General features: G+C 38.8%; 1 pseudogene; it reads left to right on the top strand.

Annotated features, from left to right (window-relative positions):
• Positions 1-14,023: 14,023 nt before the first annotated feature.
• Positions 14,024-14,608, top strand: LOC111553558 (annotated as a pseudogene).
• Positions 14,609-20,450: the final 5,842 nt, after the last annotated feature.

Here is a 20,450-nt window from a genome sequence, read left to right as displayed (position 1 = left end):
TATCCATCCCAGACCCAGGAGCTTCAAGCAGAAAAGGGACAGAAGGTACTAAGCTTCAGGCAAGCTAGAGACAAAGACCAAGAAGGTGCACCAAGGTCAAGATAAGTAAGCCAAAAATGTAGTCAAAGCAAGAAGAAATCCAGAGACCAAAGAAGTCAGAGGGTACAATCAGGATCACAGGGCAGGATATGAGAGAGTAATGAATAGTGATCCAGGCAAAAGCAAGACCCGTCACAACCTGACCTGCAATTATCTCTTCAGCCTTATGCCTCAGTAATACTCATACCATCATAGTTCTGTGCCTCGGCTTGGCATGCCCTTTACCAACTGATCCACCCAGATATCTTAACTCTCTTTCAGAGCAGAATTCAACATCACTCCCACAAAGAAATCTGTTCCAAGAAGACTTGGGCACTCCATCCTAGTATTCCCAATGTACTTTATGCGTAAATATACCCCATTATACAATAATAGATCATACTTTAACTGAGTATGTGCCAGCCACCCCATTAGCTAAAATCTCTGTGAGAGTAGGCACTGTTTCTTAATTAATACTTTTTCAAAATACCTAGGACACAGTGTCTGATGCACGACAAGCTGTCAAATATTTCCATAAGTGAACAACTCTTTAATAACACTTATGTTCTACTATAATAATTTGTATTCTACCTTTCTCTGCAGAATAGGAGCTATAATGTTCACTCTTTTCCCCTAGCACTTAGCTCAGGTTTTGGCAAAGAACATGTGCTCAATAAATATTTAACAAGTTAATAAATGAATGAAAAGCTCCTCCCCTTCAACTGTTTATATACACAAAATCTAAGAATGATACAGATAGGAGTTCCAAAATGTGCATTGACTGGGAATAACAAAGGCAGTATATGAGACATAGCAATTGACTAGCTGTGTCTCTTCAGTCAAGCGACTTAATCTCTCTATGCCTTGGTTAGTACCATTAGCTGTAAACTGGGGATCATAGCACCTAGTGTTGTTACTTGCAATCACAGTGTTTTGAAGAATAGAAGAGTGCCTAACATATACGAAGCACTGTCAGTATTTGTTGCTGCTGCAGCTATTAGAGTTCTTGGAAGGCAAGGAAAATCTAAAAATGAGAGAAAGCGAATGGCTATAAACAAGCAGAGTTCATGTTTCTTCTCTTTATAAAGCACAGCAATGACCAAAAGAACAGCAGAAATCAGAGGTCTCATCCGTAAAACTTACTAGCCATTTGAATTTGCTCAAATCTTTCACCATTCTTGGTATCATCTATGTATTTACTCAATAGATTTTTATTAAGTAACTACTACTCAAGATACTAAAGGTAGCATGGTAAACATTACATACATAAAGTTTACAGACCAGTTAGCTCAATTCCTTTCACTCTCAAATGAAAGCATAGGTTGAGAGGGTCAAAATAAGAGTGCTATCTCCTCAGGACTTTTTCAGACTGCTTCCAAAAACCATGCCTGCTTTTCTCCTCTGCTGGAACCTGCTGTATTGAGCCACTATTGCTGAATTGAAGTGGTATGTTCTCTGAATGTGCTGTGACAGGAAAGAGAGAGAATTGCTAGATTAGATGTTTTGTGTAATTCATCCCGCGGTTTTAGTAACATGACTACTCTGTATACAAGTTTATTATTCTAAGATATTATTGCCCTGAAACCACAGCCTTACTTCACAGCTACAGACTCACAAACCCACGGTATTGATCACAACAAAGATGAAACTACAAAAACAGATGCAGTAATAAAAATCCATCTTTTCTCCTGGAAAAACAGTTTAAAGTGTCTGCTCTTTCCTGAGTGGATGAGTTGGCCCTTCTTTCAAATATATATATACGAAAACAATCACGAAGGAAAGTAACATAATGGTCCACAGCATAGAAGAGTTAGATGTACAACATACGGTGGAAATTGAACAAGCCTATGAAATTGCAGTAAAGGTTTAAGTGGAGGAAAAAAAGTGTTTGGGAAGCAGAAACAGGTTAGAATAATAAGCGATATGCTACGAAAAGCCAGAAATTGTACTCAGTACAGAGACTGGGCAAAAAGCTGTTCAGCTAAGTGATACTTATCAAAATAATCCCACAAGTACGGGGGCTGGACATTAGGGACGTTCACTCAAGGAAACAATATTTGTCAGACAAAGTAATGTCAGGAAAGACAACTTAAACTTCCCACATATGCACAAAGTACAGTGAAGCCAAAAGAAGGATTAGGTATTTTTCAAGGGATTGATGTGATTAAAATTAGATAAAAAAAAGAACAATGAAAGTTCAGCCACTGAGATGCAGATGAATCTGCAGAAAGATCACGCCGTCCCATGGTCACTCTGAACAGGGTCTTAGAGCATTTTCTTTCAGAAAAGTGAAATATGTTACCTGATACGCACCTGGGCTCTACTGAAAAACTGTCTGAAAGCATGGTGAAAAGTTATTTGCCAACAGGTCTAAAACACCAGCAAACCCTATTATTAATAAGTTTTGCAGAGCCCCTTGATTATACTGATAGATATGTTTTTGTTTCAAAATAATAACACTTAAGAATATAAGTATAAATACTTCCATCAAGATAAAATAGAGTGAATAAATACCAAAAATTCTGTCTCCGAATTTTTTAAACATTTCTTTAGTTTTGTGAAGGGGTAATTTTATTTTTTTATTTGTTTGCTTTTATTTTTTTCTTCCAACTTTTATTTTAGGTTCAAGGGGTATATGTGCAGGTTAGATGGTAAATGCATGTCACTGGGGTTTAGTGGACAAATCATTTCATCATCCAGGTGGTGAGCATAATACCTGTTAGACGGTTTTTTGCTCCTCACCCTCATCCCATTCTCTACCCTCAAATAAGCCCCAGTGTCTATTGCTCCCCTCTTTGTATCAATGTGTGCCCAGTGTTTACCTCTGACTTATAGGTGAGAGCATGAGATATTTGATTTTCTGTTCCTTTGTTAATTTGCTTAGGATAATGGCCTCCAGCTGCCTCCATGTTGCTGCAAAGGACGTGTTTTCATTCTTTTTATGGCTATGTAACATTCCATGGTGTATGTGTAACCACATTTTCTTTATCCAGTCCTCTTTTGGTGGGCTGATTCCATGTCTTTGCTATTGTGAAAAGCGCTGTGATGAACATACATATGCACGTGTCTTTGTGTAGAAAAATCTACATTCCTTTGGGCATATACCAGTTTTTAGATTGTTGGGACCAGGCGCAGTGACTCATGCCTGTAATCCTAGCACTTAGGGAGGCCAGCCCGGGTGGATCACGAGGTCAGGAGTTCGAGACCAGCCTGGCCAACATGGTGAAACCTTGTCTCTACTAAAGATACGAAAAAATTAGCCAGGTGTGGTGGCCAGCTGTAATCCCAGCTACTCAGGAGGCTGAGGCAGGAGAATCACTTGAACCTGGGAGGCAGAGGTTGCAGTGAGCCAAGATTGTGCCATTGCACTCCAGCCTCGGTAACAAGGCAAGACTCCATCTTAAAAAAAAAAAAAAAAATTGTTGGGTAGAATGATAGTTCTATTTAAACCTATTTTTAAAAATATGTTCAAAATATACGTCTATGTATATCTGTATACAAAATAAATAATAAATAAACTTCCCAAAATAAATAATAAAAATTCAATATGGGCCAGATTTAGAAAAGGCACTAATATCTCACTGAAAGTCTGTGTCCTAAAACTACAGAAGTGGAAGGCAAGTAAGGGGCAGACTCCATCATCTCTTCCAATGTCTCCAACAAGTAGAGCCATTAGCTGGAGACTGCAAAAAAAAACACACACACACAAACAATACAAAACCATCTGCCTTTTACTGCCTCACCTCTGGACCTAGCAGCTTGCAGAGGAGTTGCTGTAAAACAGACTTTTTCACACATTACTGATAAAAGTGAAAATTTAAAACCCCTTGTGGAAATTTATGTAGCAATATGTCTCAAGAGACTTAAAAAAATGTTTTTAGCCTTTCCCAAAATAAACCCAAACCTGGTTATTGTTCCTTGGCCGGAACCACAAGTGCAATCCGGTGAGAATAAAACTACTGATTTCCACCTCCGTAATTATCTATCTCCCCATCCTCCACCCCCAAACATTTTCTGTCTCAGGATATGGCATTGACAATTATCTAGGTGTTCAGGTCCAAAATCTAGAAGATACCTTGATTCCTCTTTCAACCTCAAATGCAATTCATCAATAAGTTTTCTCATATCAACCTCCAGAGTGCATGCCAAGGCTACACTTCTCAGGGTCTCCTCTCTTCCATCCTAGGCCTGGCCACCATTGTTTCTCACCTGAACATCTGAAACTGTCTCCTGATTTCCCTACCTCTGCTCTTACTCCCCGCAGTTCATTTTCCATACAACAGCCAGAGGGATGTTCCTAAAGCAATATAAGATCCTGTGAATCTCCTACTGACTTCAGGTCATTTAAAGCAGAACAAAACCCCACCTCTTCACAAGGACCTCCCTCATCTGGTCCCACTTATGTCTGTCCTATTCTCACCATGATTCAGACACAGTTTTGCTTTCTGTTCCTTGAATCTTCCAAGTTTCTTCCCAGGTTAGGGCCTTGGCATTTATTGTTCCTCCAGTTGGCAATGCTCTGCTCCCACAAGTTAATAATAATAATATCTCAAATTTATCTAGACCTAATATACTCCAAGCTTTAGTCTGAGAGTGTCCATATGTTAATTAATTCGGGTTAGTCTGGGTCTTTCAAGAACTAGATGCCAAGATAGGATTTAAAATGTAAGAAACTTATTGCAGGGAATATCTGTAAGAAAAAATGGGGTAAGAGAGGGTTACTGTGAGAGCCTTCAGACCATGTTGCCATGTTCCCAGGTGAAAGAAGGGAAGAAGGGAGGAAGGGAAGAATAGATGCGTCTTAAATTACCACACAGTTCCTTAAAACGTTCACCAAGGCTCCTCAAGCCAAAGTCGCCTTTAGGGGAGTCCAGTGTCTCCCAGGAATGGGTCTGCCTTAGTACCCCTGCCATGCCCAGTCACTGGCTGGGAGCAGCCCCTTGGGAAGTGTCTCAATGCAACCGCAATAAGGGGTTCAGATCGCTGCAGTGGGGGCTGTCAATCAATGGCACCCCTGCAGTAAGAGCTCTGACAGGCATGTTCTCTTGGGCACCATATCCTTCAATCTTCCCAACAACCCAGTAAAGATTTATTATATTAGCCCCATTTATAAATCAGGGAATGAGGCACAGAAGGTCACTCATGTAGCAGGTAGCAGAGTCAGGATCTGGCTCCAAGTGGTCTCGCTCTAGATTCTTCATTTCTAACCAGCACTCCATTCAAGTCACACCCTGTGTCATCTCCTCAGTAATAGACGATCCTAGAAAAAGTAGGCATTGCCCTCCCCTAAATCACTGCTATATTTTATCTTCCTAGCTCTCTTCAGTACCTAAACTTATTTATTTCAAATGTTAAACTATCAGTCTTCCCTCAGCTAGGATGGAGGATTTACTGCTAGATTGGGTTTAGTTGAGAGAAGTGGGTGGGGGCTAAGGGAAACGAAGGAGTCAGATGTCTAACTCTAGTAACTGAGTAGATAAAATGAACTATCTTAATTCAACAGCCAAAACCAAACATCATGAAAAATTGTGAGCACATTCCTATTAAAATCAATAACAAGCTTAAAACCCCACTCTCATCTCTATTATTACAGATCCTTCTAGAGGTTCCAGTGCAATAAAGCCAAAAACTTTAACAGATATATCTATTCAAAAGGAGGAGAAAAAGGATCAAAATTTGCTGGTGATTTTATTATCTAGCTAGTAAAATCCAAAACACTTAACAAAAAGAAAAAGAAAACTAAAAAATATACAAGAATTTAGAGTTTTCCTAAATAACAACATTAACCATTTAGAAGTACAATGGAGAAATGATTACAGTCATAACATTATATATATACACACACACTATATATATATATCATAATACTATAATATATATACACATAATACTATACTATATATATAATAACTGGTAATAAAATTAATCAAAAAATTTAAAACATCCATGAAGACAATTACCAAATTTTGCTAAAGAATTTAAAATGTTATATACAGAGAGGTCATGTTCATTGCAAATAGATACACTTGATACTCTAAAGGTGTAAACTCTTGCTAAATCTGTTCACAGTTTTGCCACAATTGTAAAATAAACACTGGCAGAAATTGTTTCACAACTTAATGCATGAATTATAAAGTTATTTGAAAGACTAAATAAGTCAAAATAGTTAAGAAATTGATTTTAAAGGAAGGCACTAAGGATGGAGTTGTCCTACCAGATATTAAAATGTATTATAAAGCAACAACAATTCAACATCAGCAGCATAGTTTTGTAATGAGAACTGACAGTCAGATTAATGAATCATGTAAGATAACACAAAACTCCAGCATTCATAAAATTAGTATACATAAAATTTAACATATGTAAAAATTTTCATAGGAAAACGTGGTCACACAAATTGGTAGAGGAAATCAACAAATAGCATTTGTTCAAAAGAGTAAAGGCAGATGGTTCTCTCAAGGTTCACACCCAGGAACTTCCAGAAAGATCCAAGTTAAAGGTAACATCATAAAATAACTAAAAGTAAAAATATTATCTCATATTTATCTCATTAAAGAGAGATAAATGTATACAACAGAATATTATAAAGTATCATCTTCTCAAAAAAATTTAATTACTTTAGAAAACATGATTTGAGTGAGCAAAATAAAATTACAAAACAATACGAAGAAAATTCTTTATTAAAGTCATCATTATCTGAGTTTTCACAATTACAGAAGGATAATTCATTTAAATATTAAATACTTCTTCATTAATTGCCCAATACATAGAAATATTCCTTTCTACTTAACACTATGCCTGACCATTCTGAAGATATATGTTTTGGTCAAATACAGCTATTAATCAGATGTATATATTGGCTGGGAAAATTAATCATTAGAAAAATTGATGAAGCTCTCAAATATTTTTACATAAATGATGATACAGGCATACCTTGAAGATATTGCAGGTTTACTTCCAGACCACCACCAATAAAACAAATGTCACAATAAAGTGAGTCGCATTAACTTTTTGGTCTCCTAGTACAAATAAAATTTATGTTAACACTATACTGTATTCTATTAAGTGTGCAATAATTGCATTATGTCTTAAAAAAGTAAATACTTTAATTTGAAATACTGGTTAAAAACTAAAAGAAAAAAAACTCTAGTGATCGTCTAGGGCTTTGGCCAGTTGTAATCTTTTTGCTGGTGGAGTGTCTTGCCGCAATGTTGATGGCTGCTTCACTGATCAGGGTGGTGCCTGCTGAAGTCTGAGGTGGCTGTGGCAATCTCTTAAAATAAGACAACAATGATTGCCATTCTAACTGGTGTGAGATGGTATCTCATTGTGGTTTTAATTTGCATTTCTCTGATGGCCAGTGATGACGAGTATTTTTTCATGTGTCTGTTGGCTATATGAATGTCTTTTTTTGAGAAATGTCTGTTCATATCCTTTGCCCACTTTTTGACGGGGTTGTTTGTTTTTTTCTTGTAAATTTGTTTGAGTTCTTTTTGGTTCTGGATATTAGCCCTTTGTCAGATACGAGTAGATTGCAAAAATTTTCTCCCACTCTGTAGGTTGCCTGTTCACTCTGATGGTAGTTTCTTTTGCTGTGCAGAAGCTCTTTAGTTTAATTAGATCCCATTTGTCAATTTTGGCTTTTGTTGCCATTGCTTTTGGTGTTTTAGACATGAAGTCCTTGCCCATGCCTATGTCCTGAATGGTATTACCTAGATTTTCTTCTAGGGTTTTTATGGTAGTAAGTCTAACATTTAATTCTCTAATCCATCTTGAATTAATTTTTGTATAAGGAGTAAGGAAAGGATTCAGTTTCAGCTTTCTACTTATGGCTAGCCAATTTTCCCAGCACCATTTATTAAATAGGGAATCCTTTCCCCATTTCTTGTTTCTCTCAGGTTTGTCAAAGATCAGTTGGCTATAGATGTGTGGTATTATTTCTGAGGGCTCTGCTCTGTTCCATTCGTCTATAGCTCTCTTTTGGTACCAGTACCATGCTGTTTTTGTTGCTGCAGCCTTGTAGTATAGTTTGAAGTCAGGTAGCGTGATGCCTCCAGCTTTGTTCTTTTGGCTTAGGTTTGTCTTGGCAATGTGGGCTCTTTTTTGGTTTCATATGAACTTTCAAGCAGTTTTTTCCAATTCTGTGAAGAAAGTCATTGGGAGCTTGATGGGGATGGCACTGAATCTATAAATGACCTTGGGCAATATGGCCATTTTCACGATATTGATTCTTCCTATCCATGAGCATGATATGTTCTTCCATTTGTTTGTGTCCTCTTTTATTTCACTGAGAAGTGGTTTGTAGTTCTCCTTGAAGAGGTCCTTTACATCCCTTGTAAGTTGGATTCCCAGGTATTTTATTCTCTTTGAAGCTATTGTGAATGGGAGTTCATTCATGATTTGGCTCTCTGTTTGTCTGTTACTGGTGTATAAGAATGCTTGTGATTTTTGCACATTAATTTTGTATCCAGAGACTTTTCTGAAATTGCTTATCAGCTTAAGGAGATTTTGGGCTGAGATGACGGTGTTTTCTAAATATACAATCATGTCATCTGCAAACAGGGACAATTTGACTTCTTCTTTTCCTAACTGAATACCCTTGATTTCTTTCTCTTGCCTGATTGCCTTAGCCAGAACTTCCAACACTATGTTGAATAGGAGTGGTGAGAGAGGGCACCCCTGTCTTGTGCCAGTTTTCAAAGGGAATGCTTCCAGTTTTTGCCCATTCAGTATGATATTGGCTGTGGGTTTGTCATAAATAGCTCTTATTATTTTGAGAAACATTCCATCAATACCGAATTTATTGAGAGTTTTTAGCGTGAAGGGCTGTTGAATTTTGTCAAAGGCCTTTTCTGCATCAATTGAGATAATCATGTGGTTTTTGTCTTTGGTTCTGTTTATATGCTGGATTACGTTTATTGATTTGTGTATGCTGAACCAGCCTTGCATCCCAGGGATGAAGCCCACTTGATCATGGTGGATAAGCTTTTTGATGTGCTGCTGGATTCGGTTTGCCAGTATTTTATTGTGGATTTTTGCATCGATGTTCATCAGGGAGATTGGTCTAAAATTCTCTTTTTTTGTTGTGTCTCTGCCAGGCTTTGGTATCAGGATGATGTTGGCCTCATAAAATGAGTTAGGGAGGATTCCCTCTTTTTCTATGGATTAGAATAGTTTCAGAAGGAATGGTACCAGCTCCTCCTTGTACCTCTGTTAGAATTCGGCTGTGAATCTGTCTGGTCCTGGACTTTTTTTGGAAGGTAGGCTATTAATTATTGCCTCAATTTCAGAGCCTACTATTGGTCTATTCAGGGATTCAACTTCTTCCTGGTTTAGTCTTGGGAGGGTGTAAGTGTCCAGGAAATTATCCATTTCTTGTAGGTTTTCTAGTTTATTTGCATAGAGGTGTTTATAGTATTCTCTGATGGTAGTTTGTATTTCTGTGGGGTCGGTGGTGACATCCCCTTTATCATTTTCTATTGCGTCTATTTGATTCTTCTCTCTTTTCTTCTTTATTAGTCTCGCTAGCGGTCCATCAATTTTGTTGATCTTATCAAAAAACCAACTGCTGGATTCATTGATTTTTTGGAGAGTTTTTGTGTCTCTATCTCCTTCAGTTCTACTCTGATCTTAGTTATTTCTTGCCTTCTGCTAGCTTTTGAATGTGTTTGCTCTTGCTTCTCTAGTTCTTTTAATTGTGATGTTAGGGTGTTGATTTTAGATCTTTCCTGCTTTCTCTTGTGGGCACTTAGTGCTATAAATTTCCCTCTACATACTGCTTTAAATGTGTCCCAGAGATTCTGGTATGTTGCATCTTTGTTCTCATTGGTTTCAAAGAACATCTTTATTTCTGCCTTCATTTCGTTATGTACCCAGCAGTCATTCAGGAGCAGGTTGTTCAGTTTCCATGTAGTTGAGTGGTTTTGATTGAGTTTCTTAGTCCTGAGTTCTAGTTTGATTGCACTGTGGTCTAAGAGACAGTTTGTTATAATTTCTGTTAATGGCAATCATTAGAAAGTCAGGAAACAACAGGTGCTGGAGAGGATGTGGAGAAATAGCAACACTTTTACACTGTTGGTGGGATTGTAAACTAGTTCAACCATTGTGGAAAACAGTATGGCGATTCCTCAAGGATCTAGAACTAGAAATACCATATGACCCAGCCATCTCATTACTGGGTATATACCCAAAGGATTATAAATCATGCTGCTATAAAGACACATGCACACGTATGTTCATTGTGGCATCATTCACAATAGCAAAGACTTGGAATCAACACAAATGTCCATCAGTGACAGACTGGATTAAGAAAATGTGGCACATATACACCATGGAATACTATGCAGCCATAAAAAAGGATGAGTTCATGTCCTTTGTAGGGACATGGATACAGCTGGAAACCTTCATTCTCAGCAAACTGTCACAAGAACAGAAAACCAAACACTGAATGTTCTCACTCATAGGTGGGAATTGAACAATGAGATCACTTAGACATGGGAAGGGGAACATCACACACTGGGGCCTATTATGGGGAGGGGGGAGGGGAGAGGGATGCCATTGGGAGTTATACCTGATGTAAATGACGAGTTGGTGGGTGCTGACGAGTTGATGGGCGCAGCACACCAACATGGCACATGTATACATATGTAACAAATCTGCACGTTGTGCACATGTACCCTAGAACTTAAAGTATAATAAAAAAAAAACAGAAAAAGAAAAAAAAATATATATATATATATACACACACACACAACATACCTGTGCTATTAAAATTGTATAAATTGTATGAGATGACGATTAGGAAAAAGTGTCTAAAAAGGCTCCATAAGTGGGGACTGATGAAAAAATGGAGAAATACTGGACTAGAGTGAAGAGAAATAAGAAACACTGAGGCATCTGCTGGTAAAAATTTTGAACTCTAAGGAGAAAGAGAAAAATCTTACAAACATCCAGTTAAAAAGAACATTTATCTACAGAAGAAGAATGATGCTGGAATTAGACTTTTTATCTCCAACGCTGGAACAGACAGTGGCATAGCAGTTAAGGACTACTGAGAGAAAGGACTACAGCCTAACAGTCCTGTACCCAGCCGAGATGTGACCCCTGTGTCAGGGTGAATGAAAGATACACAGCAATTCAGACAGTTTATCTCCTGTGTCCCCCACAGAGAAACCTACTTGAGAGAAGACTTTCCAAACATTATCACTTATGTGAACCTGAACAACAATTCATGGAAATGGGAAGAAAAGAACACAAACCTCTGGGCTTCACCACTAGAGTTTGTGATTCAGTGGTTTGGGGTCTACATGTTCATTTTTTACAAGTTCCCAATTAATGCTAATGCTGCTAGTCTGAGAACACACTCTGAGAAACTTTAAGGTGTTTCCTAATTTGTTTGTTTGTTTGTTTTGAGACAGAGTTTGGCTCTTCTCGCCCAGGCTGGAGTGCAATGGCATGATGTCTACTCACTGCAACTTCCGCCTCCCAGGTTCAAGCAGTTCTCCTGCCTCAGTCTCTGGAGTAGACAGAATTACAGGCACCGCCACCACACCTGGCACATTTTTTGTATTTCTTTAGAAGAGACAGGGTTTCACCATGTTGTCCAGGCTGATCTCGAACTCTAGACCTCAGGTGATCCCCCCGCCTCAGCCTCCAGAAGAGCTGGGATTACAGGCGTGAGCCACCAAACCCAAAACAATGACTTCAAGTGAAATGATGTATAATAAAATTAATTTTATCATAGGCTAATTGATATGAACAAGAGTCACAAAAACATCACCAAATTTCTAAATAAAGATTCAACACACTTAGAATATTAAACTTAGAAACAAATGTGAACTGTACACACAATTAAGAAAGCCTAATAAAACCTAGTAAGATTATTATTCACCTAATTTTTGGTGAATCAGTGGGTGATGGCGGTCAAAGCTGTAGTAAGTTAAACCAAGGAATAAACGTTTGCAAAGAAAAAATTGTAAGAAGCACCTCCTACTACTACACAGTTAAAAAATCAATAATGACAGACACTGCAGGCTGGCTGATCTATTTTGTACTCTCATCATTATTGTCTTGCATTTGTATGATTACCACATGTTTTATGAATTTTTATTTTTCAATAATTTGTATTCATTCATTCATTTTCCAACCCATTGATTCCAGTTCAGGGTGGCAGGTGGCTGGAACCTATCTTGGCAGCTCTAGGTGCGAGGCTGGAACCAATGTTGGACAGGACCCCATCCGGGGCACGGGGCACACCCTCACACTGGGACCATAGAGATGTCAGTTCATCTAATTTGCACATCTTTGGGATGTGGGAGGAAACAAGAGTATCCAGAGAAAACCCACACAGACACGGGGAGAATATGCAAACCCCACGCAGACATCGGCCTGCCAGAAGTCAATTTTTTAAATTAATATTATAATAAAATGATATTATTTGAGGCTGGGCACAGTGGCTCATGCCTGTAATCCCAGCACTTTGGAGGGCTGAGACAGGTGGATCACTTGAGCCCGGGAATTTGAGACCAGCCTGGGTAACACCGTGAAACCCCATCCTCTACCAAAAAAAAAAAAAAAAAAAAGTTAGCCAGACATGGTGTACGCACCTGTAGTTCCAGCTACTCGAGAGGCTGAAGTGGAAGAACTGGCTGGGCCTGGGAGTTTGAGGCTACAGTGAGCCATGAGGGCACTGCTGCACTCCAGCCAGGTTGATGGAGCAAAACTGTGTCTCAAAAAATGAAGAAAAAAAAAAAAAAACAGATGTTATTTGAGAACCTGCTGTATTTGCAATGTAAGAATCACCATAAGAGGGACATAGAAAAATACAATATGTTGCTTCAAAGATAGATTTTGTCCCTGCACCAGAGACAAAAGTGATGTCCCTGATCTGATTTATACTGAAATAAATGTGAGCTATACATACATTTAAGAAAGATTAATAAAAACAAGTAAAATTGGGCCGGGTGAGGTGAGGGTGAGCTCACCTATAAATCAGTCCTGACTGGGTGGGATCACCTGTGTGGAGAGTTAGTGAATTAGGAATTTAATAATTTTGATTGTATTTGTGATTAGCAGTCCATTATCATAATCTAATCAATCCAAAAGTGACATGATTATCTTATTTTTTGAACCCCCATTCATAATTTTAAAATCTCTTTTATTTTCTTAATAAATTACACAACTGCTAAAAAAAATTCTAAACATTGCATTTAAGCGTAGAAAAGCTCAAACACAACTGTACTTGGAGGCAGAGGATTGCATCAATTCCTGCATTCCCTGAAGAATTATTCTGAGTTCAATAATATCAAATGCAGAAAAATGGGGTGTTGAATAACTCTTAAAATAGCATAAGCAGAGATGTTGTTCAGAACGGGATTTTTTTTGTATTGGTGAAAAAAATTCGTGAGTTTCTGAACAAAACTATATAAAGTGCTCCTATGATTAATGCAACTGCACTTCTTGAACATTATGAAAATTAAAACAAGCAACAATACTTGTAATTTATAATTAAATAGGGTGCGGCCTTGGAAATTATCAGCATGTTTATCATCCAATTTCATGTCTGAAGGTCACTGGAGAGTCCTATGACATGCCTGCAGGAAGCTCAATTGTCTTGACCATTGTCAATCCAGCCCCCATTCACTAGGAGAACCACCAGAGCAAACACCAAATTTTAAATGAATCCGGACTGGGTGGTGCCACCTTTGTTGAGAGTTACTGCTTTAGGTAATTTAATCATCTTGATGGTTCTTGATGACTTAGGAGTCCATTCTACAACCTAATCAATGCAAAAGTCATGAAGTCTCCACCCACTAATTAAACCTGCCTCCTGTGCCTCCAGATTAGCTCATTTGGAAGACCTGGTTATAGGTGGTCGCCTTCTTGGCTCAGAGTCCGTGCTGCAGCTGAGGTGCCTGTGTCTCTCTGGTTCCCAGTGGCCACCGTCATGCTCTCCTCCTCACTCAGGGTGGCTGTGGTGTGTGTGAGCAACATCAACAGGAGCATGGAGGCCCACAGCATACTCAGGAGAAAAGGGCTGAGTGTCCGGTCTTTTGGAACTGAATCTCATGTGAGGCTACCAGGACCAAGACCCAGTAGTCCTGTAGTTTACGATTTTGCAACAACATATAAGGAGATGTACAATGACCTCCTCAGGAAAGATAGAGAATGCTACACCAACAACGGAATCTTACACATCTTGGGAAGAAATGAGAGAATCAAGCCCGGTCCAGAAAGATTTCAGGAGTGCACTGATTTCTTTGATGTCATCTTCACCTGTGAGGAGAGTGTCTATGACACAGTGGTGGAAGATCTGTGTTCCAGAGAACAGCAGACCTTGCAGCCTGTGCATGTGATCAACGTGGACATTGAAGATAGCCTAGAAGGTGCCACCCTGGGAGCTTTCCTCATCTATGAGCTTTGCCAGTGCCTGCAGCAGTCAGACGACATGGAAGACAGTCTGGAGGAGCTGCTGTTGCAAATGGAGGAGAAGGCAGGAAGAAGCTTTCTTCACACCGTCTGCTTCTACTGAAGATCTGGGCTGGCTTTGTCCCCTTCCTCAGTAAGAACTTAGGCATGGGACTTTAGTTCAGATTTATTGTGAGAAGCATCTGCAAAGAACTTCCAATGAGTGCTGTTTGTATTACTTTTGTACATATCACCTCGAAAGGGACAATTACCAAGGAAATATTTTATGGGAAATGAGAAGGACTAACAGTTTTAAAAGCACTGAAACATGCTTGGCATCGTTCTAGGTGTATGACATAGAATAAGGAATTTACTGCTTATATCATTCTGCAAGGACGCTATCCCACCATGACTGCATTTTCATGATGAGCAAACGGAGTTGATAATGGACTGCTGGAAAAATGATTTGTTTAAGGGTACTCAGCAGATAAATAACATTGTATAGATAAGCACCTTTTAAATGAACTTTCTTTTCGCGATTTGAGTGCTGTTTTTTTTTTAATTTTTAAATTTTTTAAGTTAGTTGAGACCAATGGAGTGTGGTATATTAACTTAAATGTTGTTCTTCTTTAATAAGAGTATAATATTACATGTTTGAAGAGAAAATTGTTTTTACCCATAGATCATATCATTTTTACTAATGCTCACTTTAATAGGTAAAATCCAAGTTGGATAATGAACTACAGATTATTGTAAAATTTGGAATTATCTACTCAAATAATAGGTCATCAAATTAAATGAAATAAAAAATTTAAATAAAAAAGACAACAATGAAGTTTGCTACATCAATTGACTCTTTTGCAAAAGATTTCTCTGTAGCATATAATGCTGTTTAATAGTATTTTACTTAAAGTAAAACTTCTTTCAAAATTGGAATCAATCCTTTCAAACCTTGCTTCTGCTTTATCAACTAAATTTATAGAATATTCTAAATCCATTTTTGTTATTTCAACAATGTTCACGGCATCTTCACTATGAGTAGTTTCCATCTCAAGAAACTACTTCCTTTGCTTATCTATAAAAAGCAACTCCTCATTCATTCAATTTCTATCATGAGATGGCAGCAATTCAGTCACATCATTTGGCTCCATTTCTAATTCTATTTCTCTTGCTATTTCTACCACATCTGCGGTTACTTCCTCCACTGAAGCTTTGAATCCATAAAAGTCATCCATGAAGGTTGGAATCAAATTCTCCCCCAAAGTCCTAGTACTGTTGATATTTTGAACTCCAGCCATGAATCGTGAATGTTCTTCATGGCATCTACAATGGTGAATCCTTTCCAGAAAGTCTTCAATTTACTTTGTCCAGATCAATCAGATGAATAACTATTTATGGCAGCTATAGTCTTACAAAATGTATTTCTTAAATAATAAAATTTGAAAGTCAAAATTACTAATTGATCCACAGACTGAAGAATGGATATAGTGTTAGCAATCATGAAAAAAGATCAATCCTTGTACATCTTCATCAGAGCTCTTGGGTGACCAGTGCATTGCCAATAAGCAGTAATATCTTAAAGGAATCTTTTTTTTCTGAGCCAGTAGGTCTCAACAGTAAGCTTCAAATGTTCAGTAAACTTTGCTGTAAACAGATGTGCTGTCATCCAGGCTGTGTTGTTCCATTTCTGGAGCACAGGCAGAGTAGATTTAGCATAATTCTTAAGGACTCTAACATTTTCAGAATAGCAAATGAATATTGGCTTCAACTTAAAGTCACCAACTTTGTCAGCCCCTAACAAGACAGTAACCCTGTCCTTTGAAGCTTTGAAGCAGGTATTGACTTCTCCTCTCTATCTATGAAAGTCCTAGATGGCATCTTTCTCCAGTAGAAGGCTGCTTCATTTACATTGAAAATCTGTTGTTTAGTGTAGCCACCTTTACCAATGATTTTATATAGATCTTCTGAATAACTTGCTGCAACTTCTACATCGGCACTTGCTGCTTCACCTTGCATTTTTATGTTATGGAGATGGCATCTTCTCTTAAACCTCATGAACCAATCTGTGCTAGCTTTCAACTTTTTTTCTGCAGCTTCTTTACCTCTCAGCCTTCATAGGGTTGAAGAGAGAATAGGGTCTTCTCTGGATTAGACTTTGGCTTGAGAGAATGTTGTGGCTGGTTTGATCTTCAATTCAGACCACTCAAACTTTCTTTATATCAGCAATAAGGCTGTTTCACTTTGTTATAATCTGTGTGTTCACTAGGGTAGCACTTTTAATATCCTTCAAGAACTTTTCCTTTGCATTCACAACTTGGTTAACTGTTTGACACAACAGGCCTAGTTTCTGGCCTAGCTAGGCTTTTGACACATCTTCCTCATCAAGCTTAATCATTTCTATAACAGCTTTTGATTTAAAAAGAGAGACGTGTGACCCTTCACTTGAACACTTAGAGGCCATTGTAGGGTTATTAATTGGCCTAATTTCAATATGGTTGTGTCTCAGGGAATAGGGAGGTCCAAGGAGAGGGAAAGAGATGAGAGACTGGCCAGTTGGTAGTGCAGTCAAAACACCCACACCTATGGATTAAGTTCACAGTCAGGTGGGCAGGGTTCATAGTGCCCCAAAATAATTACAACAGTAAAATCAAAGAACACTAATCACACATCACAATAGCAGATATAATAATAATGAAACGTTACAATATTTCTAGAATTACCAAAATGTGACACAGAGATGCAAAGTGTGCATGTGCTATTGTAAAAATGGTGGCAATAGACTTGTTCAACACAGGGCTGTCACAAACCTTCAGTTTGTAAAAAAGCAGCATCTATAAAACGCAATAAAGGGAGGTGCAATAAAATGAAGTATGCCTGTATTTAAGAAGTAAAAAATGTTATGACATCTGACAGTTTTGTCAGAAACACTAAGCTAAAGCAACGAATTGATTTCTTGTTTTTCACTAAGAATTAGCTCATAGGTGGAATTAACATGAATTCTGAAATGTTTATAAGGTTTTTTTCATTTTCATTTTATTTTTCAACATGAAGTCCCAATCAAACTTTTTTCCACTGTGGTTGGCAGAATTCTAAGACAGACCCAAGAACCCTCCCCCCTATTGTTACATCCCAGTACAATTCCCTCCCCATGAGTGTGAGAGGAATTTGTGAATATGATGGGACAGTTCTCCCATGATTACATTACCTTAAATGGCAGAAGAATCTTGCAGATGAATTAAAGTCCTAATCATTGAGTTCATGGAAAGGGAAGTTATCCTGGGTGGGCCTGACATAATCAGGTGAGCCCCTAAAAGAGGTTGGAGACAATAGAATTGTGAAAGAGATTCTCTTACTGGCCTTGAAGGAGTAAACTGCCATATCGCAAAAAGGGCCATGCAGCAAACAGCAGGCAGTTTCCAGATGCTGAGAGTGGCCCCCAGTTGACAGCCAGCAACAAAGCAAGCACTTATAACCTCAAAAGAACTAAATTTTGCCAATAGACAACGAGCAGAAAAGAGGACCTCAAGCTCCATATGAGATGGCAGCTCCATCTGACACCTCCAAACCCCGGTGAGACTTTGAACAGAGGATCCAACCTAAACACGTCCAGATGCTAGATCCACAGAAACTATGAAATAATATATATGTTGTTTTAAGCCACTACATTTGTGATCATTTGTTACACAGCAAAAGAAAGCTAATAGCCCTACTATTGACTATGACATTTTCAGTTAGAATATACATTCATATTAGGTGGTGCTTTTCTGTTACCAGTTACCATGGATAATAATAAGGGCCTTATATACTTGAGTGATTATTTGATAATTGTCTGTCTCTTGATGAGATTTCAAGCTCCACAGAGGGTAGAAACTACATCTGTTTTGCTCACCATTATAGCCTCGGGGAGGGGCAGCACATAGTAATTACTCAATATATGTGTTGAATGGATGTTCTCATTATTTGCTTTTATGTCTCTCATGAGCCCCTGAAAGTTACTGTTATGAGAAAAAAGGGGATGCAGAGGAAAATTTATTCCATTATCTCTTCAAATAATATATAGCATGTCTAAGAAAACCTAGAGAACACAAGGTACAGAGATTCCTCTGGCGACCTGCAATCAGAAAAATGGCTTGACCATTGGGAAAGTACGGGACAGCCTTGGGTAAAGTGGCTGATAAGGACCAGCTGCAAAAGGCGGCTTCAGCTGTGAGCCAAAAGCCAGATGTCAAGGACACGTCAGCCCTGCCTCAATTCCTTGCCTGCCTCTCCAGACCCTCACATCTGTTCTAAGGTCATGAAGGCTCCACCCTGTGTTCCTCAAAGACAACCTGCCCACTTCCGGGCACAATATCAGTCAGCTCAGCCCACTGATCTGGGCAAAGTACTAGTTGTTGCTAAGTGTCCTTTGTTGTCCATTCGTTGCTCCAATGGGACCAGAGTGTCTTGTCCCCAACCCCCACCACGTCCAGAGGACTTCTCCGCACCTCGTATGCTGCAGTCCCAAGACTGGGCTTTTGCCTCAGTTCCCATAAAGCTGTCTTACATTGTCATTTACTGGAGCCCCGTCAGTGAACGCTAACCCAGTCACCTGTCCATTGATTCTTGTGTCCACCTCCAGCCTGGATTAACAACATTACAGTCCACAACCTGGGCCTCGAGTAGAAACTCTGTCAGTGGCTGCTTCACTCACATCACTCACAGCTGAGCTGCCTGTTAGGCTCTGTATTTGCCAGCCCTCACGCAGGCCTGCACAGCTCCAACTCCTGCCATTGTTCCGTGGACAAGTCCACAACTGACTTCTCACTCCTTTCCCCTTCCCATCCACCTATTTTTGCCAAGAAGAACCAGAAGACTTGCAGACTCCTTACTTCACCTCATAAGACATCCCATAAAGAAAGGAATATTCTGGCCGGGGGCAGTGGCTCACGCCTGTAATCCCAGCACTTTGGGAGGCCGAGGTGGGCGGATCACAAGGTCAGGAGATCGAGACCATCCTGGCTAACACAGTGAAACCCCGTCTGTACTAAAAAATACAAAAACTTAGACGGGAGTGGTGGCAGGCGCCTGTAGTCCCAGCTATTCGGGAGGCTGAAGCAAGAGAATGGTGTGAACCCGGGAAGCGGAACTTGCAATGAGCCAAGATCGCTCACTGCACTCCAGCCTGGGCAACAGAGCGTGACTCTGTCTCAAAAATAATAATAATAATAATTTTTTAAAATACCAATTTCATGCTTTATTAAATGGCAGGTTTGGTTTTTGTTTTTGGTTTGTTTGTTATTGAGACAGGATCTCACTGTGTTGCCCCAGCTGGACCGCAGTGGCTTGAACACAGCTCACCGCAGCCTTGACCTCCCGAGCTCCAGTGATCCTCCCACCTCAGCCTTCCAAGGCTAATTTTTTAATATTTTTTGTAGAGACAGGGTTTCAGGTTTCGCCATGTTGCCCAGGCTGGTCTCGAACTCCTGAACTCAATCGATCCGCCCTCCTTCGCCTCCCAAAGTGCTGGAATAATAGGCATGAGCCACCGTGCCTAGCCTGTTAAATGTAGTTTTCAACACTTTTTTTCTGAAGACATTTAAGCAACAATAGGAATACAAGAAAGTTTAAATAAATCTCTTTAGCAAGTTTTTTCCAGACATATGTGATTTTTTTTTTTTTTTACATAATAAAGTCATTTAGACAAATCGGTTTGTGTCCACATCCCATTCATACAGTGTGAAATACGTAGTTTTACGGTAATTAGTCATTTTTGATACTGTTAATATTTAATGAATTCAACCTAAGGCATCTTTAGTTAATCTAAATGTAAAATCATTACCCCTTCATTAACTATGATATATAAATCTCCTTATAAAATATTTATCTAAAAGCTATATGTAGGTTTTTCCTTCTATGGTCAATTAACCATCAGTTATCTATGAATTTTCTTTAATGAAATGTCCCACAATTTAAAAACAAATTTCAGT

Source organism: Piliocolobus tephrosceles, chromosome 18 (genome assembly GCF_002776525.5).
Source record: "Piliocolobus tephrosceles isolate RC106 chromosome 18, ASM277652v3, whole genome shotgun sequence".
NCBI classification, from domain to species: Eukaryota; Metazoa; Chordata; class Mammalia; order Primates; family Cercopithecidae; genus Piliocolobus; species Piliocolobus tephrosceles.
Note: the sequence above shows the minus strand (reverse complement) of the source record. Positions and strands in the feature narration are given on the sequence as shown.